General features: G+C 44.1%; 2 long non-coding RNA genes across 3 annotated transcripts in view; one reads left to right on the plus strand and one right to left on the minus strand.

Moving 5' to 3' along the window:
* The window catches only part of LOC138286480 (uncharacterized), a 64,488-nt gene extending 64,124 nt beyond the window's left edge, over nt 1-364 (minus strand). The window contains exon 1 of one of the 2 annotated variants that reach the window (XR_011202001.1): nt 188-364. This is a non-coding gene — a long non-coding RNA (uncharacterized lncRNA). The remainder of the gene's footprint in view (nt 1-187) is intronic. The other variant, XR_011202000.1, reaches the window with a different exon arrangement.
* On the plus strand, nt 296-27,242 carry LOC138286490 (uncharacterized). Its single transcript, XR_011202002.1, has 4 exons — nt 296-479; nt 1,960-2,004; nt 16,360-16,479; nt 25,563-27,242. It is a non-coding gene; the product is annotated as an uncharacterized lncRNA (long non-coding RNA).
* The last annotated feature ends 355 nt before the right edge of the window (nt 27,243-27,597 follow it).

Genomic DNA, 27,597 nt, shown 5'->3' on the forward strand with positions numbered 1-27,597 from the left:
GACACAAACTCATGCCTAAACTTTAACTTACACGTGGAAGGCTGAAGCTCAGCACGTTTCAAATGCATGCCGTACCGCAAATTTCAAAGGGAGAGGCGGGTGAGGGGAGGGACGGAGGGGTAAGGGGGGATGGAGTGAGGCAAGGGATGGGGGGAATAACATTTTTTTTTTAAAGTCAAATACTTACTTTTTCCCGTCGCCGCTGCATGCAGATCACGTCGTGGTCAGCCAGCCTCGTGTACACCGCAATCCTTTCCCAGCTACTCCCAGAATGAGGTGGGGCCATGAAGGCTTGTTCCCACCCACCCTGTGATGAAGGGCTGCAGTGCTACACAGCCTTGCTGATTGACAGCCAGCTTTGGAAACCCAGGGCTTATGCTAAAGCGCCCAGGCTGTTTTCTTTGACCGAGGCTTCAGTGCGTCATAAGAGGCAGTACCTTACAGTGTTGTCGGCTGCCGGAGGCCAGGGCTGAGATCAGGTAAGCCCTAAAAATCCTGCGACGGCCAGCACATGCGCTGCAGCACATGTGTCTTTCAAAAGTGCCCCGTTTTGCCTGACCCTCGCGCAGAGCGAGGGTCACACTGTTTGAAGTTTTAATTTATGGAACTTTTTTTTTGATGCAGAAATTGAAACTGGGGAAACATTTTTTTAATGCAAAATTTAAGCTGGGGCGGAGCCCTGCCGCCCTAATGAAGAAACCGCCACTGATTCGAAGGGATCGCATATTCAGTCACAGTTGTCGATTTCTGGAGAACAGTACAACATAATGTGTGCATATGTAGTCCAGAATGGCCCAAGTGCAAAAGGGTTCACAGTCCGTGCTAGGGGATACAATTCAGTACTGGGCGAGAAAAGGAGAGAAGCCCTCACTTGTTATGCCGCTATATGCCAATCTTTCAGTCCCCGGGTAAACAAGTATCAGCAGGAACCTCAATAGTGTGCACCTGTCATCATGCGTTAGGTTAAGTCTCAATGAGAGACGAGGTATTCATCCTCTCATGTCACCTTAACACCACATACCTTATTTCCTGATTCAATGGATCAAAGGGTGCACGTGGTACATCAAAGATTCAGGTACAATACTTAGAAACCGGGACGAACGCTTACAACACAAGGAAGAATACTCGCATCACTGAAAAGACGAATGGTGGCATGTGAAGGAATTAATCATTAACCTCTCTTTACCTGTACACCCGATCAGAACTAAAACTGATGCCATACACTCACTGGGGGTAAAGCAGGGGAGCGGGATTACCGCATCATGGGCTGACGGTTCTTGCTGACTCGTCCCAAATCAATTTTAGTAAAAGATGGGCTACGTGGGAGACGGAAATGATATCCCAGCTGCAGAGGGGAAAACTGGGTAATGCAGTTACCCACATCCCATAGCTCTACAGTGCGGGTAATATTGTAGATGCGCATACGGTGAAAAATGCGTGCTGGTGTGAACTTCAATTATGTCAAAGTTTATCACCTGATTGTTTGGGGAACCAAGGTGGCACTATAGATCGAATTTGGAAGGTAGCTGGCCGGAGGAAATAGCTTTCCGGTCGTAAAGGGGAATCTGGGTAATGTAGTTACCCACATGATTGACGCCTAATGGTAGAACTTGAAAAGTAGGTGCACATAAAAGTGCGAGGGGGAAACCTTATGAAGCTTGCCAAAGCTGCCTTTCACTGTGCCTCTAACTGTCTGGGTAAACACAGAAAAACTCTAGAAAAAAGGATTGGATATAACAACTGACGTGCAAAGGAGCTGGGAAATGTATTCATCTTGTATCTTCTCAGGACGTGTTTCTATCCTTGTGTTTGTGGGGCTATGTGATTTCTGTAGTCATGTAATAGACCCAGGGCTCGACAAAGCTGCCAATAATGGTTTAACATGATTGAAACTGCGTGTCTTGCATTCCACCTGTTTTCCACCACTACATTATAATGCATTCTGTTTTTGTCGAAAAGGTCCAACGGCTATCTCAAGTGGGACATCACGGTCAGTCTAAGAAGGTAATTTAAAGGTGTTGAGAGCATTTTCGACTATTTATTACAATTAACATTTTTCACATAGATGCACTCTGTTGGTTAATGAAAAATTTCCTAGCTATCGTAACGGAAAGTTTCAATTCTATTAAGGACTCGGAGGCGAGGATTATGCCTTGCTTTCTTCACTTTAATGAATGAGCAGCCAAGTAATTGAAAACAACTACAAATCCCATGAACCATTGGGAAAATGAGTACAGATATAACCAATGAACTGTAGGAATTTTGTCCAATCAGCAGAGAATAGTCCATAATGTAGTCCTTTGTCTGTGTTCAGTCTTCCTCTTTCGAAGCGCGAGCAGTCAAGGAACCATCATGAAGCTTCTTGTTTTGTAGAATCCGATCCTATGAACAATAAAATAGGTTTGAGGACAAACATTCATTCTGAAACTAGGTAAATATCGTATAAAATAAAAGGATACACTTTTTTTTTTTTTTTTTTTTTTAAATGCAGTTTAAATAGAAACATGAAATCTCTATAGAAAAAGAAACATAAGCTACTTACTACATACGGGCTGGGTTCATTTAAACTTTGTAGTCTTATAAAGGTGATGAAGGGTGGGATAATCCTCGCCTCCGAGTCCTTAATAGAATTGAAACTTTCCGTTACGATAGCTAGGAAATTTTTCATTCTATGTCAGGACCGGAGGCGAGGATTATGCTAGTTTAAAGCTCATCGATAACCAGCTGTGCCATGTTCAGAACTGGTTTAAAATAAAACCTTTTGAAGGTGGACTCTGACGACCAGTCTGCTGAATTAATGATGTCTTCAAGACGAGCACCTAAGTGGAAGGCCTTAGAGGCCATGGCTCCACGAGCAGAATGCGCACCAAAAAGGGAAAGGTCAATGCCTGCTTCATGCATGACCCAACGAACCCAACGAGCAATAGTAGGGGAAGAAACAGCTCTATGAGGTTTACGTAATGAGATAAGGAGTTGATGTTCACCAGAAGGACGGAGTTCGGAGGACATGTCCTCGTATGCTTTAAGGCACTGAACTACACATAGTTTTGGAGCGTCAGGAAAAATCGGATAAGATATAATTCTAGTATTAGTTTTTGTGCGTCTACCTAATGTAAACGAGACTCCTGAAGGAGTAAAGGATCTGTGGGAGATGTCGAGAGCACGAACATCAGAGACTCTTCTACAAGAAATGAGACAAAGTAACATGGCTAGTTTAGCTGACAGCTCCTTCCTGGAAAGGTAGTGATTATGTTGCCAAGATAAGAAGAGGTTCAGAACTTGATTAACGTCCCAAAGGAAAGAGTATCGGGGTTCTGGAGGTAAAGATAGTCTTATACCTCGAAGAAGTCGACAGACCAATTTATGTTCGCCCACAGGGAGACCATCAACAGTTACGTGTCCAGCTGAAATCGCAGAACGATAAGTATTAACAGAACGATAAGCCAGACCTTTGGAAGCCAGGTCAGCAAGGAAGTTCAGTATATGAACTATGTCTGTCTCCACGGGATTAAAACCCCTTTGCAAACACCAACGGGACCATCTTCCCCATGCAGATCTATAGCGTTTACAAGTGCTGGGGGCCCATGCTTTGGATAATAACTCTTCAGCCTGTCGCGAAAGTCCCGACACCGACCAGCGTCCCCGGAAATCCGCCACGCCATCAAGGCTAGAGAGCCCTCGAGGACCATCTGGTGAGGGGTACCATTCGGACTGAGAAGAAGCGAGGGAAACAGGGGGAGTCGGATTGGAAAATCCCAAGAAAGTTCCAGAAGAACCGGAAACCACACTTGAGACCTCCAAATTGGAGTTATGATCGCAATGGACGCCGATTGGCGCCGTACCTGTGCGGATGTTCGGGTAATCATCGCAAAAGGAGGAAAAGCGTAAGCTGTCTCCAGACTCCAATCTTGCAGAAATGCATCCGTAGCTGTTGCCAAAGGATCTGGTCTCCAGCTGAAGAATCTGGGAACCTGGTGATCGAGTCTGGAAGCAAAAAGATCGATCGAGAACGGTCCCCAAAGTTGGGACAGAAAGGAAAAAACTTGTGGATGAAGTTTCCATAGACTGGAATCCCTGAGATGCCGAGAATGAAAGTCCGCAATCTGATTCTGGCTTCCCGGGAGATACTGTGCTGTCACAGAAACCTGATGATCCAGGCAATACTGCCAAAAACTGGACGCCAGATTGGAAAGTGTTTCGGAACGCGAGCCACCTAGATGATTGATATATCGGACCGCGGAAACATTGTCCATCTTCAAGAGGACGTTCGATTTGATAGAATCTTTTGTCCAGCATTTGACTGCAAATGAACCGGCTAGTAATTCGAGACAGTTTATATGTAAGTTCTGCTCTTGTAGTGACCACGTGCCTCCGGTAGAAAAATTGCCACACCGAGCACCCCAACCTACTCTGCTGGCGTCCGATTCTATAACCAAATCTGGAGCCGAACCGAAAATAGCTCTGCCGTTCCAGGCCTCCATATGCGAAAGCCACCAACGAATTTCTTCCACCGCTTCTTGTGAAAGAATCACCTTTTGAGAATACGATAGTCTTTTCCGAAGGTGAGTTGCCTTGAGCCTTTGAAGAGCTCGGTAATGCAGAGGGCCCGGAAAAATTGCCTGAATAGAGGAAGAGAGAAGCCCTATGAGGCGGGCAATCTGACGTAGAGAGACCTTGTGTTTGACCAAGGTACGACGAAGTTCGTGACGTATTTTCGTCATCTTGCGGGATGGGAGGCTTAAGGTCGCGGATACCGAATCGATGGTGAAACCCAGAAAAACCAGTTTTTGAGAAGGAATTAAAAGAGACTTGGCCTCGTTTATAATGAACCCTAGGGACTGCAACAAATTGATGGTAGTCTGAAGGTGCATTGAAAGTTGTTTGGGACACTGAGCCAGAAGTAAAATGTCGTCTAGATAAACAATTAACCGAATTCCCTGAGCCCTGAGGTGTTCCACCACTGGTTTGAGAACCTTGGTGAAACACCACGGGGCTGAGGAAAGACCGAATGGAAGGGTAGTGAATTCGAAAGTTTGATCGCCCCAAAAAAACTGAAGGAAACGCCTGTGGGGTGGATAGACAGGAATAGTAAGGTATGCGTCTTTTAAGTCGAGACGAGCCATCCAGTCTAGGGGCCGCAAAACATCTCGAAGAAGATGAATTCCCTCCATTTTGAAGTGGCGGTAGACTAGCCACTCGTTGAACTCTTTTAGGTTGATGACTGGTCGTCGACCGCCATCTGTTTTGTCCACTAAAAAGATGTTGCTTATGAAGCCCCTCGGATGTAGGGATGTTGGACAAATGGCATGTTTTTGTAGTAGAGCTGAAATTTCGGTGTCTACTAAAAGGGAATCCTCCGAAGAGAACACTAGGGGTTTTGGAAGTGAACCTTGCATGGGAGTTCCCACGAACTCTATATGAAAACCTTGAATTGTTTGAAGGACCCACGCATCTTGTGTAATTTGATTCCATACGTGGATAAAACTCGCCAAACGACCCCCTACTTTTAGAAGGGAAGAAGGGAGAACACTTACCATAAGAGGTTGTTGAAGATCCTCTGCCACCACGATGCCTGAAACGTCTGGCTCTTGTCGGGTAGAAGTTGGCAAATCGGTTCTGATCTTGAAACTGATTCTGCCTGGAGCCTTGCCCCCTGAAGGAGTTGGTTGATTGTGGGCGGCCGTACGAGCGGCCCCTTCCTCGGCCGGCCCCATGGAAAAAACGGGTGGGAAAAACCTTTTTCATTGAGGAATGTGCCCTGTCCAAGGACGTGAAAGTGTTTACAAACTTTCCTAATTCTTTTATAAAAGGCTCCCCGAACAAACCTCCTTGCGCTACTGGGCCTGCCTCAGAATCAGCCAGATCCCCCAGTTTCGGGTCCACTTTAATTAATAAAGAACGTCTACGTTCGGTGGAAAGGGCGCAGTTAGCATTTCCCAAAAAAATGATAGCGCGTTGTGCCCATCCTGAAAGAACCTCAGGAGAAATTACAGCTTCTGAAGATTTTGCATCTTCCGCTATGTCCAAAATCTTTGTCAAGGGTCCCAGGACGTCCAAAAGCTTGTCCTGACATGCTCTCCAAGAACGATCAATCCCTTTTTTGGGATCCTTTACAAATTTCTGCAGAAAAGTAGACATTTTGGGATCCAGATCTGGAGTGACGGCTACCTTATCCGCCAAGGATGGCCGCGGACACTCAGCCCGGAGGCAATTACGAGAATCCTTCTCCAGTGGCTTTCTTATACGTGCTGCCACATAAGCTGCCACTTTGTCAGATGGCGCCCATTCAGATGACCTAGGATGGATAATATCATCGGGATCTAACATATCTGAAATCTGGGGAGCAGATTGCGATCCAGAAGGAAGCCAAGATCTGGATGGACTAGCATCCGCTTCTTGATCCCCCGACGAATCACTGTGAGAGAGGATTGGTGACCGGGGCCTTGAGGAGATTAGAGGAATAGAAGAACCCGAAGGAGTACTCATAGAGTTCTTGACCCTATCAAAAAGGTCTACATCAAAACCTGATTCACGAGGACGTTTAACTGGAGGTGCGTCCACCAAAATATCATTGGATGTCGTGGAGGTGGAAGGAATCACAGGAGGGGATGAGAATTTTGCGCATTCGCGCGCTATTTGTTGCGAGAGTCTGTCCTCAAGGGGACCTATTGCTTCCGAGACGGCCCTATAAATGGACGCGTCCACCGCATCAAAAAATTCCTCCTCCTCATTAGGATCCATATCCATGTTAAAGAATATCGTTAGAAGTTTCTTCTTACTTCCCTTTTTTTTTTTTTTTTTTTTTTTAATGTATATATAGAGATATATATATTATATACAACTGGGCGTCAGTTGAAAATAGAAAAGAGTGTAAACACTCACTTGGAAATGGCTAACATCAGGGACAAACTCACCCCAGTGCACTTTGAGTAATAAAGGGGTTTCAAAGCAACCTTTGTTGCTTGCCTGGGAGAAAAGTCCCAGAAAGGCAAATGTAATAATGAAAGAGTTAAAAGAAATCACCAAACTCTACAGACCCCTGAGAAAAAAAGGGGCGTCCAAGCCTTTCTTTTTTTTTTTTTTTTATGGGAAATACAGACCCAGCACAGGGCGTCACTCTCCAGGCAGGAATAATGCTTTTAAATGGCACAAACAACGAACTTGCAAGCGAGCGCGTCGATGAAATAGCCTCCGACGCGCTCTGAGGAGAAGGCGGGCGTTTGACAGCGCGCGTCGTCGTTCGTTGTTGTGTCGTTATGGTTACCTTCCCGGCAAGCGCCCTCTAACGGTTGCCGGGAAGGTATGTGCACCAGAAAGGGAAACGCTCGCGAAAGGAGCGAAAAAAACGCTCCCGCGAGTCAAACAATTTCAACAATGAAATTCAACAAGTTAACAATAAACAAGTATTAAATATGCAAAAAACTTAGAGAGCAAGTGAAAAAACTACTTATCTCGGCTGCGAGCAGCGAAGAAAGAGGAAGACTGAACACAGACAAAGGACTACATTATGGACTATTCTCTGCTGATTGGACAAAATTCCTACAGTTCATTGGTTATATCTGTACTCATTTTCCCAATGGTTCATGGGATTTGTAGTTGTTTTCAATTACTTGGCTGCTCATTCATTAAAGTGAAGAAAGCAAGGCATAATCCTCGCCTCCGGTCCTGACATAGAATATCACCATCTGTCCACTACTTCTATGTTTTGCTGATGCCCACCATTATTTGTGTGTGAGGATGGTGTAACTACTTCTCCAAAAGCTGGGAGTCATAAGTCACATGAAGGCATCATTGGGCAAAGAAATTGCCAGTCTCTGCCAGAATCATTTGTGCTTCCAGACGTGGAAATGTTAGCTCCACATTTGTAGTTTTGACAGGTCTGTCAGTGAGTGATCTGCGTCCACATTATGCCGGAACATAGGAGCATTCAACGTCTTACAACAAATTATTGATGCATGTTGAACAATGTGTTTCTTCTCATCTCAATTTGTTTTGCTTATATAAGCCTCTCACATGGACAGACAATACACTACACAAGGTTCCTCGTGTTGCAGTTTGTGAAATCTGTGTGTCTGATTTTGACATTCCTGTATGTGAATTAATTCCATTCTATAGTGCTCTCACAGTTAAAACAATTATCACACCTGTGATGATTTCTCACTGGGGGTAAATTCAACATTGCACTTTCCTACACTACCCAAGATTTTACCAGAGGAATTTACGGGCTAACCTACCCTACAGTCAGTTTCTACGAATAAATGTGCTTTTCTCTTGCTGAACATGTTAAAATGATACTCATTGTATGAACTGCAGAAGGATGAAAGGCTGAGTTAATGCTGGTGTAGGGATTCACTGTGACACGCTGCTCACAAAAATATATCATTCATTCATTCAAAGGAGCTTTATTGCGGCTACAGGAGCCAAAAAAGCGCAAGCAGTAATAAATACAAATAAATACACAAAATGATAATTACAAATAAATATAATGATAAAAGGGAGTAAAAGATAAGAAAAAATTGAAAAAGTGGAATAAAAATGGAATAAAATGCGCTCGCACAGGACGATGGGACAGTCTTAGTTGGAGTCTTTATACAGAAGGGTTTTCCCTCTGACAAGCTAGCTAGCTCCGAGGAATTTGGCGACGGCGATCACTAGCGTTGGCCTAGTGTCTGATCTGAGGATTTGCAGGGCTAGCGCAGAGCTGCGGACTCCCAGTAGTCTGCATGCCGGGGCCAGCCATTTCCTGCGGGGGCGGTGTACGCGGGGTAGGCAAAAAGGACGTGAGGGAGATTCTCGACAGGGGCTTTGCAAGCTGGGCATACGGTTGATTCATTGTGTGACCAGCTGCTGGTGAGAAGTCTTAATGGGAGTGTTCCAATGCGGAGCTGGAAGTACAGTTTCCTTTCCCTTGGGGCCGTGATTAGGTCCCAAAAAGCTTCGTACTTGCATGACTCTTTTAGGTTGGCAAAGTCACAAGATAGTGTAGTGTGGAGTGCAGCCCTTGTGTCTTCGTAATGTGCCATTTGCCAATATAGTTTCTTTAGTTCGCTTTTCGTGGGGAAAACGGACGTGGTTGGTGTAGAGCTTCAGTGAAGATGTCGAGCTCAGGGGTGGTCCAGAGATGCCGCCAGTACAGCAGAGGTCGCAGGCGGGCTTTGTGTCCAATACGTTTGATACCGAGATCCTTGAAAAGGGGGAATAGTGGGGTGCTTTGCAGAAGGGACACAAGGTTTCTCAGGAAGTTATTTTCAGCGGTGGTTAAGTCTTGGGTTTTGGTATAACCCCATAGTTCGGCCCCGTAAAGCGCTGAGGAGACGGCCTGGGCTTCGTATAACTGTAATGCTGGGCGAATTGGTTTTGTGTGTGAGAGATGAAAGGTTTTTAGTAGTACGCCTGTTGTTTGTTTTAGTTTTAGAGCTTGTTTTCCTATGTGTGGTTTCCAAGACATGTTGTCAGTGAATGTTATGCCCAGGTAGCTGAAGATGCCCACCTTGTCAAGTGTGGAGCCCTCTAAAGTAAACTTCCCTTTAAAAGATCTATGGGGATTGAGGGTCATTAGTTTTGTTTTCGAGGGGTTGATTTCAAGTCCCTGTGATGAGCAGAATTTCTCAAAGCACGCAAGGAGTTTCCTTAGACCGCTAGGGGTCTTGGATATCAGAAGAGTGTCATCGGCAAAGAGTAAGACTGGGATTTTTTGTGTGCCAAGTGAAGGTGCGTCAGCCTGCAGTCTGAGGAGGGAGGGGACGATTTCATTGATATACATGGAAAAGAGGGTCGGGGCAAGGAAGCACCCTTGCCGCACACCCCGGGAAACGTGGATTCTATCAGTTAGTTGGCCCTTGTTGCCCCACCTGACTTGTGCGTAGTTGTCCTCGTGGAGTCGTATCAATATGGCAAGAATGTGCTCTGGGATTCTCATCCGAGAGAGAGTGTCCCATAGTTTGTTGCGTGGTACTAGGTCAAAAGCAGATTTGAGGTCCACAAAAGCTGCATAAAGGCTGCCTTTACCAATGAGCACTGTTTTCCAATATAATAATAGGAATCTGAGGGAAAAGATATCAGCAACAACTGCCTGTATAACACATGCTTTGTAAACTCAGTTGCACTTTCTAACCTAGTTTTTCAGGTGCTTTTGCAGTTATATCAGATTGCCATGAAGTGACCAGAAGGATGGTTTTACACTCCTCCATAAACATTTACATTAAATGGAAAAATATTCACAGGGCCTAGTGCTCTATTAAGCACTAGTTTGTTCCCAATCAGTTATTGCAGTGCTAGTGAACCAGTGCAAACCCAGATAGTAATGCACACCTAGATAACTCAGCATGATCCAGGAACTGGTGTATAGCCAATCCGCTTCTAAGCTCCTAGCCAAGTAGGACATACACAGTTATAGGTAAATAGAACAGTTCCAGTCATCTAGTACTGGTTCATATATTTTAGTCATCCATGGCAACACCATGCCAGTTCTTAAAGTCTGTAGCAAGAGGAGCTTGGAAAGCACTGATGGTACCACGAGAAAACCCTTCTGGAAGTATCAGCAGCCAGATCACAGCTCACAAGCACATACACAAGCAGGTAGACACATACACAAGCAGGAAGGCAAACACGTGCATGTGCAATCAATCATGCACACTCACTCACAAAAGACCATACAATAATTTACATGAAAGTCTCTGAGAAGTTCACTCTGCAGTTAACTCTTAGCCAGTGAATCCTGGATTTCCGAGAGCTCGACTACTTCTGACTGGTTCCCTCACAAGTCTGCTTCATCACCTGGAGCAGCAGGCAGCAGGTGGGGGGAGCTGTGGTCCACAACAAGATTAGTGATGTCGTTATAGGCCTCAGCAGGCCTCACAAGACATGTAGCTGATGGGTGAAGCTTTCTTCTTTCTGGGTCCTGCTGAAGCTGAGCACCAATAGGAGCAAATCAGGGCAGCAGGGGAGGCCAGTGGGCATCTCCGACAGGAGAATAAAAGGGAAGGGTTAAAAGAAGACATAAGAGCATGCTACATTACATCATAGGCATCAGTAAACCTGGTTTAGCTGGTCGCATCACAGGGGCATAAATGTCAAACAGGAACATCTGGGCATCACGTGATATAGTAAGCTCAACTGTGACTGCTATGGCAGAGCACTCTAGGGCCCACATCAAACATAGAGCTCACTGTCCTTGTTTGTCCTTGCTTGCACCATTGCTGAAAGGAGCGCCAGTTGCAAAGAAGGACAGTCCATACTATTACAATGAGAATGTGCTTCAACCAGCAGGGTAGCCAAGAACTCACACTACCATGTGGGCAGTGCATTCAGTGTAAACACGGACCAGCAGCTTCAAAGCTGCTCCATGTTTCTCTGTGCAGGTGGCATGCCATCCCTTGTGTAATACCATTGTGGCCCAGGTTGCCGACTCTATATCAGGTTGTGAAATTTGGAGCCCAGTCTTACAGAGCGGACATATACTATAATTTAGTTGTGAAGTGCAAATTCAAATAAGGGCAAGTTCTAGATTTCCATAATGCATGACCAGATGACTTCAAAGGCTCATGTCATTTCTTTAACTGTCAATAGTCTTGGTCACCATGTTGAAGTCTTGAATATATCTGGAGTAGTAGCTGGCCATTCCTGGAAGAGATCTGAGGGATCACACCTTTTCTTCAGCTGAAGTGGAACTGAAAGTCTATGGGGGTGATTCCAACTCCGCCGCCCGCCAAAGTTCCCCCAACAGAATACCGCTACGCGGTCAGAAGACCGCCGCGGTTATTCTGTGTTTCCCGCTGGGCTGGCGGGCGACCGCCAGAAGGCCGCCCGCCAGCCCAGCGGGAAACCCCTTCCCACGAGGAAGCCGGCTCCGAATGGAGCCGGCGGAGTGGGAAGGGTGCGACGGGTGCAGTAGCACCCGTCTCGATTTTCAGTGTCTGCATGGCAGACACTGAAAATCTTTTAGGGGCCCTCTTACGGGGGCCCCTGCAGTGCCAAGCTTCAGTTCCCTCTTACTAAAGTGCACTATACTGTCTGGTAGTACTCTTTGGAAATACATCAGAGCCGCAGGATTCTCAGCGTTTTGGCTTATCTTAAACAATTTAATGTAATTGATTTTTCAAACCCAGTCTCTGTGCTCCAAATTGAGTGCCACAGCTGTACTGCTGTACAGGTTTCAGGTCTTCTAAATGTAGCATGCCCAGTTCCCGTAGCCGCTGATGAAGACTGAGGAACAGCAAGTAGTCACCGCAGAAAAATGTTCTCTTGAATTTGCAAAATGGTGTGCTTTGCATAGCCATAAAACCCACTACAGTAAGAGGCTACAGAAGTACAATTGGATGTATAAATTGTGGCTATCTTCCTGATTGGTTTAAAGCCCAATTTAAAGACAAACCTAAAAATGCCCTCACAGCACGCACCTCCTTTAGCCTGTTGGTTTCCATGTGCTTAGTCCAGGAAACAATGGTAGTAAAAAGAATACACAGATAGGAGAATGATGTGGCCCTCGTGATCTGTGTGCTATTAATGTAATGACTGTTGAGGCAAAGGTTGTGAAGAAGTGGATTTCTTCAAACTGGAACCTTTGCTTATGCCTGTCTTGCCACACCCACGGTATTTGCTTCCTGAAGCAGGGCACCCTGCCAAAATGAGGACAACTGTACCCACAGAATTGGCATATGTGTCTGGACTGTTAGCTATCAAACTGTGCTTCTAAATGTCAGCACACAGGTGCATCCACTTCAATTTGATGCTAATGTCGGCTCTTGACTTCTGTTTCGAATTCAGCTCTATGCAAAGCCTTGACCCTGGCAAAGACATTTTTTGACATGGAAAGTTTCTGTAGTAGACTTTTGAAAAAAGTGGACAATCCACATTCAATAATGATTTTCTGAGATCTCAGTGCTTCCTCACACCTGAATTTATCAACCCTGTAGTGTTAAATTCACTGGTTTAAGTGGCTGATGAAGAAATCAATGGTTTCTTTTGTGTGGAAAGGAAAAGCTTAGGGGCTCATTTAGAAGCCCCTAGTGCCACCGGAGGGTCACTTTTTCTGACACTCCAGTGGCGCTGTGCCCTGCACCATATTTACAAGGCAGCATTAAACCACTTTATGTGGCTTAACACCACCTTGTAAATATGGGCAGCCCGATGCAGTTTTCTGTGGCAAAGGAGCTTGCAATGGGTGTTGCTGTGGGCATACTGACACAACACCCATTGCTTTGTTAAACTGCCCCAGATTTATGAGAAATTGTAAACCTGAGGCAGCGCCAAAAACAAATGCAACCTCAGGGGTGGCATTAGAGTAGTGCAGCGAGTAGAAATACTTTTTTTTCTTCTCGTTTTTTGCTCTTTAAATGTGTGCTGCATTCTGCAGCACACATAGAAGCAAATATTCATTAATTGTTGTTTTTGTGCCGGAAGGTGTCCCTTACGGAACAAAAACAATGACCCCTGCAATGCAGACACACTTGCACTATGGCTCAAGAGTGCCTGCATTGGCACCATGCAGTTGATTTAGCACTGGCGCAGGGGAGAACACAGGAATGTGCCGTATTTTTGTAAACATTTTCCAGCTAGACCTCACAAAAAGTATCTGTAGAACTTGAGAAAGCCAAGCTAAGACAACAGTTCATCATTGTTTACATATAAGACAAATTGCAGATACTGTTGACCATATCCTTTTTGTGACTGACATCCTCAGAAGAAACCAAATGACCTAAACCGCATACGTGACTTTGACCAAACTTGCACTGTTCTAATCCTAACTTGAGACCACTTTCCTGAGATAACAAAAAAACCTGCCTCAACCTCTCATTATGGTCACTCCCTGAATTTCTAAAAATCAACACATCATCCTCTTTATAGTGTACACCACTGATATTCTTCAAGATTGTCTCCATCACTCTTTGGCAAACAGATGATGGTGACACTAGCCTGAATGGCATGTGTAAAAACTTGCATTCCCCTTACGGGTGATGAAAGAAGTGAGTTCTTATTATTTCTCATGTAATTATATTAGATGGTAGGCCAAGGCAAGATCAAGAGAAATAAATAGTTTGACACTACTTAGTATTGATAACAACTCTAACATATTAGAGACTGAATAACAAACAACCTCCTTGATACGAGGCCTAAAGTCGATGCATAAGCGAACCTCAATACAACTATGGGAGACAACCTCAGACTACCCTAATTAGGAGCATTAACCTCATGCTTTACCAAATTCTCCATTCACTTAATTTAGTACACCAATGGATAACCTTTTAACCTTAGACATAGAAGTTTTAGTTACCAATTTTTTAGTGCACATATGACTTGAGACCCCCTAAATCCTCTAAAACAACGTAGGACAATAATTCACAGCATCCAGACATCTTTCAACCACTTTGTGCTCATTCATTTGCAGTACCATGTTTGGATCAAGGAACACACCTACACCTTCTGATGGGACCAACCAAGGATATTAGCACCCAATTTGCATTCATATATCTTACCACTGGACACTTCCTTCAGGAACTCAAATGCTCTAACAACTTTACCTAGCATGGCAATCCCATCTCTCCCTCTTTCATGCATTTACAATTTTCAGTAGCTTACCTAAGCATTATCACCACATCCCTTCTTGATCCCAGTCGCACATGCCATCATGTGTTCCACACATTTGATGATTAGTAGTATTTCTAAAAGAAGTGGCTTATCTTTAAGCCAAAGATACTCTATGAGTTTGTCTTCCTCACAATTTAGCACAAACATTTGAGAAACGCGTTCTTCAATGAATGCTCCAAATATGCAGGAAACTGCAAGTTATCTCAAACTCTTTACATACTATTTCACACTCCTGCCTCCACCTTGCACTCTCTTTCTGAAAGGATACCTCTCCAAAATTTTACAGACGTTTAGAAAGTACTGTAAATTTAGTTTTTTCATGTAGATCTCCAACTCATTCGGATCCCCTATCACTCACTGCTCCAAATCAGGTAAATCTTCTAGCACCTCCTGTCCTTCTACTCCCAGGCAATGTAGGAGTAATGATAACTTGTTGTCTACAGTCATGTTTTTTGCACATTCTCAGGCATAAGTCAGGAACAGCTTCTTCCACTTGACCCATATAATGAGTGATTCAGCTTGATGCACACTGAAGAAGGGGAGAACTGTTATGTTGTACATTTTTTAAACATACCCCACTAGTAACAGTTATAAATAATACAAGTTTCCCCTATGACCCAAAGGACTCACCAAGAAAAAGAAAATTATTTTCCAGACATAGAACATAGTTGTTCCTTGTCCTCATGAACACCTTATTGTAACCCTCAGGTGTTGATTCTGAAAAATAAAAGGGTATGCCTATCACTGTCTAACAAAGCGTAGATGGGCTTTGTCTGTGTACATTGCCTCCAAAAGGCCAACAGTGTGCCTATCATCATAAATAAATCCTCTGAGTGACAGGTTTGTTGAGCTACACAAATATATGGTGTGCCGACCACATTACTTAGTAGACAGGCTTCTTCTGCAACACTACTTGCATAGTGCAAAAGGTGTGCCTATCCCTGTGAAGAAATATTCTAAGTAGTGTTAACTCTGAATCTTACTAATGAATATTCATGTATACTGAGTGTTGAATTTGCATAGAAAATGAATTAACATAGAAAAATAATGGGCGCATTTGAATTTGCGCCCACCTGAGTGGCCTCCAATGTTCACGAAGTGTACTTATTTATGGCTTAGTAATGTAAAATGTTGAGCTCATGTTTGAGCAATGTAGTAGTATGTCATATTGAAGGTTATGTATTATGTATTGGATTTATTAATCATAGGCATTAACTTAGCGAGGTCATGGGCTTAGTTGCACAGCCTCATGTCAAGCTGCATTTCTTAGGCGACTTAAAAAATGGCTGCTTAGAAAATTAAATTGTGATTTTCCACTGTGCTGACCAAGTACTCGTAGCAGATACCTGTTCTCATGAGAACTGCTTGCTATAGGATGTTGTACTAGCTAGGGATACAATGCATAATGTGGTATGTGTAAGAATGACCTTCCCAGTATAAGACAATGGATGTACTGACTGGTGTAGAAGCTGCAACAATATTGATACCTGACAAGCCAAATGACGAGAACAGGAGAAGAGGAGCCAATCATCGACATGTGAACCGTATAGTAGTAAACTTTTAGATTTGGGGTTTTATTTTCATTGGACTAAATACAAAACATGAGATTCTTTGACCAATGATGGCGTGGAAAGTAGTTTTAGGAAATCCAACTTAGCTAGAGTGCATGGGGATGAGAAAGGCCATTAGCTATATTCTTCCTAACGGTCCTGAGAGGCCATTCCGTGATATTCTTCCTAACTGGTTTGAATGTTTAGCTATTATTCTTTTCAGAACTGCATGAAGAGACTTTGCTTTTTGCGAACTCTAATGCTGAATCCTGATGCCCTACTGACTGAACTAATGTCCTATTGGCGAAGACTGTCACAGCTTGCCGAACCATACTGAGGCGAGGTATAAGACGATGTTACTGATTGTTATGTCTATTTGCTTTTGTTTCTAGGCACCAACTGCTTCTTTTGATAGAGCCATAGTGAGATGTTTTCCAACTTTGTTTGAATAAATTGTTTTGCATGATGTCCAAACATGCTATTCTAATCTGATGTTAGTTAGGGTTCTCACTGATGCCTTTTCTTCATTGAATCTAAATGCATGCCATCTCTTTTGCTCAGTTATTCGTGCTATTAATTTGTACTGTAACCTTAGAATGTGTAATGGCTCAAGCTTTAATTAGATTGCGATTCTTTAGGCGCTTTGGTAAGCCAGTATTGTTTCTGTATGTTTATCACTTGATTTTGACACTAAGTGATGTGACATTAGCATTGTTAATATAGGGAAATAAACATTCTAACATTTACATAAAGGTGTGGTATTCCTGGCCGCGAGGTCATGGTGTGCAGAAATTACTGACTCCTATTGATTATGTCATGGTGTCTTTTCCTCGGGATCTGCACGCTGCTGAACAAGAAGGCCCACCTCCCGGCGTCACCAACTAAGAAAGCTTTAATAGCCTAGAGTTATGATGAAGCCAGGCGGGGGGGAAGGGAGTTAGGGTAGAGGACAGCTGGGGGAGAGATCTGAAAAGGAAAAAGTTAGAACAAACATGCATATACTCATTAATTACAATCTGATTCACCATTAGAACTTTTGCGTACATGCATCTCCATAACACCAGATTGAAACTCTTTGTGATCGGGCAATAGCCCTTTCTGTAAATCACAACACCAGAATGAACTAAGATCTCACAGTCCCAAGAAGACCAGAATTTTAGACCATGGACACTCTCTTAAATATCAATCTTAGAACCACTTATGCATTGATAAAACTCTAAACATTAGATTCCCTTTTAGAAGACTCGTAAACACTTAAAGAGGTCTTTTCACATAATATAAAACACCTTAATATGCATCTCACATATCATGCATCCTAAAACAATGAAACTGTGATTTCTTTATCTTTGAAACCATTTTTCAATAAATGTTCTCCTGTACATGAAAAGCGCTTTAATTATTGAGCCAAGGGCGTTTTACTTCCTGTGAAATGAAGTGCTTTCAATTATTGTAGCTAAAGCGCCTTTTTTCTCCTCTGGAACTGAAGCACTATGCCAATGTGCATTTATTTCTTTTGATTGGAGCGCTATGTCAATGTGCGTTATTATTGTGAACTGGAGCGCTTTTACTTGACTGTGTTGCTGACGTGAACTGAAGCGCTTTACTGAGCGCATTGCTGCCGTGAACAGAAGCGCTTTACTGAGTGCGTTACTGCCGTGAACTGAAACACTTTACTGAGCGTGTTGCTGCCGTGAACTGAATCGCTTTACTGAGTGTGTTGCTGCCATGAACTGAAGCGCCTTACTGAGCGCGTTGCTGCCATGAACTGAAGCGCTTTACTGAGCGCGTTGCTGCCGTGAACTGAAGCGCTTTACTGAGCACGTTGCTGCCATGAACTGAACCACCTTTCCTGAGCGCGATGCTGCTGTGAACTGAAGCACTAAACTCAAATGGCCTAAAACGCCATGCTCGTTAGGCTAGGGGAATGCTGAAAGTTAGAGAGAAACAACTCCCTTCTGACTTAGGCTCTTCACGACCTTACCGCCCACGAATAAGACCTACTCGTGTCTGGATTCCAAATGGAATAACAGGAACCTTCGAGTTTCTGCCAAACTGCCTTTGAAGAAATTCTGCTTTGCTCCAGAGGAAGGCCCCTTGAGGTCTGACTGCATCGAAGTCTTCAAAATAGTGAGCCACGAGCTTGGGTGTGGCTGGGCTTAATAGGCCAGCCACACCCCAAGATGGCTGCTGCCTCTAAATACATGGGAAATGTAGTCCCTTCATAGAATAACACTGATAAGTGCATCTTGACCACCAATGGCCTGAATCTGCAGCTATGTGAGCTTTAACACAGGGAAACAACGCTGCTGGCCATTCTTGGAACAAGCAGGGATCACGCATAAAGCGCCGCAAATCCGCGCAGCGGACCTTCAGGTGGTACCTGGACCGCGCACAGCCTTGATCCTGACAGATTATTGATGTAATTGATTGTTATTGCTATTGATTTGTATTGGTATGGGGTTACATGGTGGGAACTACTCGAAGCGCAGTCAAAAGGCCCATTGAACCCTACCCTCCCCTTTGTAAGTTTACTTAATAAGATCTGATGCGCAAACAGAGATGGTTACAGAGATTGATCATTTGTCTCCTTAAGAGCCCATCATAGAGGCCCGGTAAATGGTTTGTCTCCTTAAGAGCCCATCATAGATGCCTACTACATGGTTTGTCTCCTTAAGAGCCCATAATAAATTCCAGAGATAGCTAGTAGAGCATTTGGTCCTAGAGAAAGTAAGCAAGGAGTAACAGGTGTCCCCAGAGATGGTAGTGGGGTAAGGGTTAATTTCCTACAAAGAGCAAAGTAATTTGCAGATTTGGTGAAAGTTTGGATTTTGCAGATTCAATGCTACAAAGTGAAGAGGAAATGTGCCCCTAAGTACTTAAAATGACTTTCCAAGAACCTTGGAGCTTGCCAATGAATGTTTGAGGATGTTCTTGGCGTTTAAGTGATGGTGTGAATGAAGTAGATTTTGCGCTCGCACAGCTTATGCAAATCACAGATGAACTGTGATGTTTGTGAGGGTTTAGGGAGTTTGCGTTCTACAAATGAAGTTGTAGAAGGAGTGTGCGTACTCTGAAGTGTGAGAGTAGGGAAGTCATCGAAATTCACATGTGTGTGGCATTTTGTGCTAAAAAATTGTCCACATGGTTGTTGGTATATGGACCCTGTGTGGTCTAAGGCTCTGGAGTATATTGAAAAAGTGTAGGAGACACTCGGTTTTTGTTGTAATTTGTCTAGTTTAATAGGTCGATCAGGCGTGGTTGACGAGTCAGCGTGTGAGTCAAAGAGAGCAAAAGAATGTTAGACTGAGATCCGGCGAGTCCTATGTGCACCAGGACAGACCCACTGAACAGTTGAGAGTAAAATTTGCGGGTCGAATTTTGCTTGCGAATCAGGGAGGCCAAGGAAGAAGGAGTAGCTGCTAGAACGAAAGCCGTCAGTGAAAAATCTTTAAAGTTTCTGAAGTGATTGTAATACCCTACCTGTGGTAAATGGACAAATTGGGTTTTGGTTTTTGTCTAGTGCTTGCAATAATTTTGCATTAGTTTTGTGTAAATCTGAGTTTAGGGGGGACAAGCCACACGACTTTGTCAGCCGCAGAACGCGTGGGTGTGACGTCATTAAAGCTGTGCTGGGATAGGTTGGTTACTGAGACGGGTCGCGCACGGATTGGCAGACGACCGTGAAGCGCAATTGGTTAAGAAGGTGGGTGAAGAGAATTCTGGGATTAAAAGTCACTTCATGATTTGATTTAGAATAACATAAAGGCCACAAACAAATGAAACTTTTCAAAGCTTTAAAGAGTGCTTTAAGTAAGGGTAGATATGTACATTAGGGGATATTACACCGCCCAAAGGTACACCAGCTTACATTGTAAATGAAGAAAAGGGTGTTGCGCCATGTCTTTGGCTGAAACAATGTTGCAAAGTGACAGAGAAAGATCGGAGTTTAGCGTTTCCTGCCTACAGAACATTTAATTTGAGGAGCTTAGAGAATCTGAAGAGGGTGCTGTATGATCTGAAACCCCCTCCGAGACCAGCACAGTTTGAGGCATTAGCAATTAGCAATTAGTGCCACATGCCACGCAAATAACATTTCTCTGCAAGGTTTGACTGCCCAACAATTAACTGAATGGTTAGACAAGCTGAATACCCAGCAGAGTGCTCCCAGGGGAGAGGAGGAGAGGAGTACTTGAACTATAAAGGACTAGGAATGGAAGCGGGTGAGCTCATTGAAGGAACTATAGGCGTGAACAGACTAGAATCCTACACCGAAGAAGAATTGAAATATCTGTGCCCGAAAATTATGAGGGATGTGAGCAATGTGCATCAAAGGCTAGCAGACCTGGCAGGGAAGTACAGCATAGAAATAGAGAAAACAAAACATTTGAAAAGGAGTTACAGGTTAGATTTTGACACAAAAGACTTCTAACACATGAGATCTGCAGGAATGGAGGCATCCCTTGGAGAGTTACTCCAAGGTGTCCAGACATGGAGAGCATTAGAGAAATGGGAAGGCACATGGGCAAAGTAAAGAGATAAAAGAAAAAGGGATACTGCGGAGTTGACTGCAAATGTGCAGCAGGGCAAGGATCCGGTGAACATTTTACCAATGAGAGAGATCCCAGGAGAGAATATTGTCCATGTTCCTTAGAGCAGAGGTGACATCCTGTCTTTTACAAATGACTACCCCAGGTTGTGAGAGAAATCAGTAGAGTGGTACCAGCAGACAGACAGGTTTGTGAAACTTGCAAAGTGCCTGTAGGAAGACCTGAACGCTCTATTAGAGATAGTAATTCCAGATGATTTGCCATTGGAGTGCAAGAGGAGTATAGATTGGACTACAAAAGAACCAGATAGAGATCCTACTACAGGTGCAACATTATTGGAGACTTTATTTTAATGTTTAAAGTCTCCTTAAATGATGCATACCAAGAGTTTGGTATCAAATTAATTGTTGTAATAAATCCCACAACTTCCAGTTGTGGGATTTAATATAACTTGTTCAGGTAAAGAGTTTTAAACTTTACCTGAAAAGTTGCCAATTTCAGCCCTGCATTGTTTTTGCTGCTGTGCTCTGATTGGCCTGGCTCCCTTGATGAGGTGTGAAGTGGCCTGGCTTCACACAAAGTAATGTGCCTGTGGGAGGGAATCTCCCCTCAGCAGATGGTGAGGCAGGAAGGAGGAGGGCTGCCAGACTGGTCTTCAAAGGCAGAGAAGGACATTTGGAGCAACCAACAACACCCCCACATCCTGCAACCCCAGACAACTAGGTGCCCCCTTGATTAGATTAGGAGAGTGCAGGAGAGGTTTGTGTTTATGATTTTTAGCCACACCAGTGGGTGGGCTCAGCCAGATGTAACCTCCAAAAATCAGATTCAGCCATGATGGATTTTTAGAGAATGTTGCCTCCTGGGATTGATTTTTGCCACACTCTCCTCCTTCTTAGGGTTCTGGGGTACAGAGGGAGTCTCTGTGGTGGGCTTACCACCTCCCACCTTAGGTTTTTGGGGACCTGACCACCCCTTCTTGGAGTCTCCCCCCTGGGACTTGACAACCACCCTGGTTCTCAACCACTCATCAGCTGCCTCCCCTAGCTCTCTAGGGTTGGTCTGCTTAGAGTCCACTCGATGCTGGTGTAACCTTTCTTGGGTACAATTGGTCAAGATGTGCTCTCTCATGATCAGATTGTATAACCCCTCATAAGTATTTACTTTGTTACCAATAATCCAGCCCTCTAGTGCCTTAAGTGACGTGTCTACAAAGTCAACCCAAGACTGGGTACTGACCTTCTGGGTGTCCCTGAACTTCATTCTTTACTGCTCTGGGGTTAGACCAAACTTCTTGGTTAAGCACCTCTTCATACTAGGGTATGAATCTGCCTCTTCCCCCCTTAAGGTCAGAAGCCTATCCCTCCCTGAGTTGGGGACCAACTCCCACAAAAGGGAACCCCAGTATTGAGGCCTAACCCTTCTCATTTAGAGTGCCCTCTCAAAGGCCTCCAACCACTTGTCTATATCATCCCCCTCTACATAAGCAGGAACCACCCCCTTGGGTAATCTGGGGCAAAAAAAAACACCAATGGACACCAGAACTTCTCTGTCGCTGACACCATCTCTTTTCTCTCTCTTTGCCCACTTTTTCTTTTCTAGGGCCAGCTTCTGTGCTTCCAAAGCTATAAATGCTAGCTGGGCCTCCAGCTCTCTTTCTCTGAGGGACAGATTCTCTCCTCCTGAAGGGACCCCCTTCCCCCAACTAGCTTTGGGACTGCCCCTAGTGACTGTATGTAATGAGGACCGGTCTTCCTCATCCTCACTTAGGCTCAGATGCCCTCCCTCCCCTGAATGGTGAGAGCTAGCATCCTCCCCTACTTCTCCCTCCTCTGGAGCTTCCTCTGGGTCTACCTCTTGGGCCTCAGCCCATGCTGTCAGGGATTTGATCAGGGCATGCTTCCTGAGGTCAGTGGTTGCAGGCAACCCTCTTTCAGTACACAACCCCCTAAGCTGGACTACTGTCAGTGTGGGTAGGCTAGCCAGATAAAGCTCCATGGTTCCCTAGTTTTGTGTCAACAAAAACTTTTTGCAAAAATTGGAAACAAGAATTTAGAAAAATCACAAAAATTCAATCATTTAAATTAATCCAAATTAAAAATTAAAAAACAATTTTTGCACTAGGACAATTGAAAGGATTTTTAATTTGTTTTATTTAAAACTGTAACGTGATACTGAACACAAGTACAGGATCCCACCACTGCTCAATAGGCCACTAACCTCCACTAAGGTCAAGTTAGGTCTCAGTAAATTAAACCCAGCTCAACCCTTGGTAGCTTGGCAACGAGCGTCAAGGCTTAACTTAGGAGACAGAGTGTAAAGCATTCAAATATCACAAAAGAGTAATTAAATAAAACACAGGAAACAGTTTAAAAATCAAAAAACAATTTATAAACATAGATTATATTTTTTTCATTAAAATTACACCAAAACGAATAAAATCGGATAAGGGGAACCGGAGATATGAATTTGTAAAGAATTATAATTTTTTTAGCGCCTAGAAACAAAAAGCGCCAATCGGGTCATCTGGTTGCACCTCGACCGGGGCAAAGTCAAAGTTTAAGGCCGACCGCGATGGAGCCCTGCTCGGCTGCAGGCCGCGGGAGGCCTCGGTTAAAAGTTTACCTTCACACTTAGTTTCTTTTTCAAAAATTTTCTTCAGCGGGACGATCCTGTCAGTCCAATCCGACCTCCTGGAGCCCTTCTCCGGATACGCGATGCGGGAATCCTCGGTGGAGATTTTTACCTTCGGACTTAGTCGTTTTTTCGAGGTGAAAATCCTTCGACCGGGGTAAACCTGGATCTTGATCTGACGTCCATGGAGCCCTCCTCGTATACGCTGGGCTTTTACGGAGATTTTCTTTACCGGGAAAAACCAGCATATCAGGCCGGGTCGCGGTTGAGGCAAGCCAGCTAGAGTTGCCGCGGCGGGTCGGTCCCTCTATGGAGTTATTTTTTCAAAAGTTCTCCAAACTTCTCCAAACTTCTGGGGCTTCTTCCAGATGTCCTTTTAAGGTTCTTTTGAGTTCCTCAGCTCACCCCAAGGGTCCAGAAGTACTGAGATGGTCCTTGAGGTGTGCGGACTACAACTCCCAGAATGCACCTGGCGCAAACTCCTTTTTGGCCACTGGACAGTGGTCAGCTGGTCGCTTTCTTCAGGAGTTGGTGCAGGGGACTCTTGTTAGCAATTTTTCACCTGTAGCAAACAGGGAGTCCCTCCTTGAACTAGTTGAAGCCAGGCAAAGTCCTTCTTGTGGTGAAGCCCAAGTGTGCAGCTGGTGCAGTCCTTCTGAGGGCAGGTTCTAGGTGCAGGCCAGGGGTCCAGCAGGGCAGTCCTTCTTCTTCTGTAGTTCTTCCTTGTTGGATGTGGTAGGGAACTGAGGTGTGGGTGCAGGTCTGCCAGTTTTATCCTTGCTCCTGGGTGAAAAGCAGGGGGGTCCTGGTTCTCCAATCAGGTGCAGGGTCCTTCCCCCTGTGATGACCACTTCCTGGGAAGTGTGGCAAAAATCAATCCCAGGAGGCAACATTCTCTAAAAATCCATCATGGCTGAATCTGATTTTTGGAAGTTACATCTGGCTGAGCCCACCCACTGGTGTGGCTACAAATCATAAACACACCCCTTTCCTGCCGTCTCCTAATCTAATCAAGGGGGCACCTAGTTGTCTGGGGTTGCAGGATGTGGGGGTGTTGCTGGTTGCTCCAAATGTCCTTCTCTGCCTTTGAAGACCAGTTTGGCAGCCCTCCCCCTTCCTGCCTCACCATCTGCTGAGGGGAGATCCCTCCCACAGGCACATTCCTTTGTGTGAAGCCAGGCCACTTCACACCTCATCAAGGGAGCCTGGCAAATCAGAGCACAGCAGCAAAAACAATGCAGGGCTGAAATTGGCAATTTTTCAGGTAAAGTTTAAAACTCTTTACCTGAACAAGTTATATTAAATCCCACAACTGGAAGTTGTGGGATTTATTAGAACAATTAATTTGATACCAAACTCTTGGTATGCATCATTTAAGGAGACTTTAAAAATTAAAATAAAGTCTCCCCATTCTAACCTATGAAGGCCCTTTACTACAATGAGGGAAAAACAAATTTGACTGTTTTCACCTCACCAGGGCTTTTAAAACTATTTTTATAAAGTCCCTGCTTATAGTTACATGGCACCCAGCCCTAGGGGCACATAGGGCACACCTTAGGGGTGACTTCTATGTAAAAATAAGGTAGTTTAAGACTTTGGAACTACTTTTAATTCCAAAGTCGAATTTGCATATAACTTTAATTTAAAAGCAATCAGCAAGGCAGGCCTGCCTTTAAAATGACACTGGGCACTTCAGCAGTGCACCTATGGGTGCACTACCTATGCTGTGGTCCCTAAACCTACATGCCCTACCATATACTAGGGACTTATAGGTAGGTTAACTTAGCCAATTATAATAAGCCTAATTTGTATATCCATTTTACACCAAGCACAGGCCCTGGGACTGGTTAGCAGTACCCAGGGCACCATCAGAGTCAGGAAAACACCAGCAAAAAGTGGAAAATGGGGGCAAAAAGTTAGGGGGCCTCTGCAATCAGCCCTGTTTTCTCACAGTTACCACCGTGAAGCATCAGGACTAGTGGAACAGATGAATGGTACCTTGAAATCAAGAATGGTGAAAATGTGTGCATCCACTAATCTGAAATGGCCTGATGCACTGCTGTTAGTTCTGATGACAATGAGAAACACACCCAGCAGCAAGACAGGATTGTCACTGCACGAGATCCTCATGGGCCGAGCAATGAGGTTGCCAGTGGTTCCTGCAAATGCTCTTGTGGACAGAACAGATGATATGGTGTTGGACTACTGCAAAGGTCTGTCTGATGTGGTTTGCTCTTTTTCTCAGCAGGTGGAAGCCAGCACACCGCCACAGATCCAAGATTAAAGACACAACCTGAGAAATGGTGACTGGGCTGTGGTCCGAAAACACGTGAGGAAAACGTGTTTGGAACCTCAGTGGAAAGGCCCTTTCCAGGTAGTTTTGATCACTACCACAGTTGTGAAGTGCCCTAGAGTTCCAAACTGGATACTCACCAGCCACACAAGAAAAGTGACATGTCCTTTCGACGATGAAGAGGAGCTGTTGAGAGTACCAACAATGACCAGACAAGCCTCAGTGCCGGAAAGAGAAGAAAGAGGAACTGAGACCGGATCTGAGCATATTTAGAACGGTTCAGTCATTCCTGTGAGAGACGAAGGAGAAGACGTCCAGAAGAGTGACAGTGAGCCAATAGCAATTGAGACAGCAGGAGAGTCTAGTCAGACGAGGGGTCTCCCAGATGTAGACGAAGTTGAGAGACAAACAGAGCAAACGCCAGACCCTGAGGGGGAAGGAGTTGAGGCGAATCAAAGCCAATGTGGTCTGACTCCTCCTGAACCAGTCGCAGGACCGTCAAGAGAAAATCCTGCAGAGCAAGAAGAAGTTTCAAGTTCAAACTTGAAAAGAGCATTGACCAAGGGTCCACTGAAAGGAGATAAGTGGCCTGAGTCACAAATGAAGAGAAAGGAAGCAGTTGTGACAACATTCAAGTAAGTAGATACGACAAGAAGGGAAGTGAATGAGAATTGAATGGAGATCAAAAGTTGCAAAGAAAGAGAATAGCAAGTTGAAGGTACGCAGGTCCTGAATTGGCGTATGCACCACCAAGTGAATGGCAAAGATAATTTTTGTCTTTTTGTTTAGATCAAGACATTCCAGGTCAATGTTTTGGCACTTGAAGGAACTCACCGAACTGAATTGTAGAAATTACAAATTGAGAAAAAGTACAAAGATAAAGAGACAGTTTAAATTAACTGGAAAAAACTTTTGAAAACCTGATTTGACAAGATAACCTGATTTGTTAAGCTGCTAAACCGATTTTTGACAAAGGATCCTAAAAGTGATACTGAAAGCTGTAAGTAACTGCTAAAAGAAGATTAAAGATTTTGTTTTTGATTTTGCTCCACAGTTACGAAATGTTCTCTTCCACTTTCTGATTCTTTACAGCTCATGAGTAACATTAGCCAGCAGAGTGGGAAGAACAGGTGCTGTAAATACATGAGTATTGGTTTGGCAATTGTGTGTGTGATATTGATTGTGGGTATGCTGAATCCTGATGCCTTGCTGACTGAACTGATGTCCAATTGACGAAGACTGTCACAGCTTGCCGAACCATACTGAGGCGAGGTATAAGACGATGTTACTGATTGTCATGTCTATTTGCTTTTGTTTCTAGGTACCAACCACTACTTTTGTGTGACTAAATTGTTTTGCATGAAGTCCAAACATGCTATTCTAATCTGATGTTAGTTAGGGTTCTCACTGAACATTGAATAACAGATGATGTCTTTTCTTTGCTGAATATAAATGTACGCCATTTTCTTTGTGCAGTTATTCGTGCTATTAATTTATACTGTAACCTTAGAATGTGTAGTGGCTCAAGCTTTCATTAGATTGTGATTCTTTAGATGTTTTGGTAAGCCAGTATTGTTTCTCTCTGTTTACCATTTGATTTTGAGACTACGTTATGTGACATTAGCATTGTTAATATAGGGAAATAAACATTCTAACTTTTACATAACGGTGTGGTTATTCCTGGCCGTGAGGTCATGGTGTGTGAAAATTAGTGACTCCTATTGATTATTGATGTCATTGATTATTATTGCTATTGATTAGTACTGGTGCATGGTTACATGCTAGGAACTACTCGAAGTGCAGTCAAAAGGTCCATTGGCCTATACGCGTCCCCTTATAAGCTCACTTAGTAAGGTCTGACGCGCTAACAGTAACAAGCTAGTGGGTCAACTTCAAGCCCTTTTTGTGTTCATAAACACCCTTGGAGCCTTCTTTGCACCTATACTGACCTATATTGATCCACAAAGCAAAATTTCACAGTGGATCA

Source organism: Pleurodeles waltl, chromosome 1_1, assembly GCF_031143425.1.
Source record: "Pleurodeles waltl isolate 20211129_DDA chromosome 1_1, aPleWal1.hap1.20221129, whole genome shotgun sequence".
Lineage (NCBI taxonomy): Eukaryota > Metazoa > Chordata > Amphibia > Caudata > Salamandridae > Pleurodeles > Pleurodeles waltl.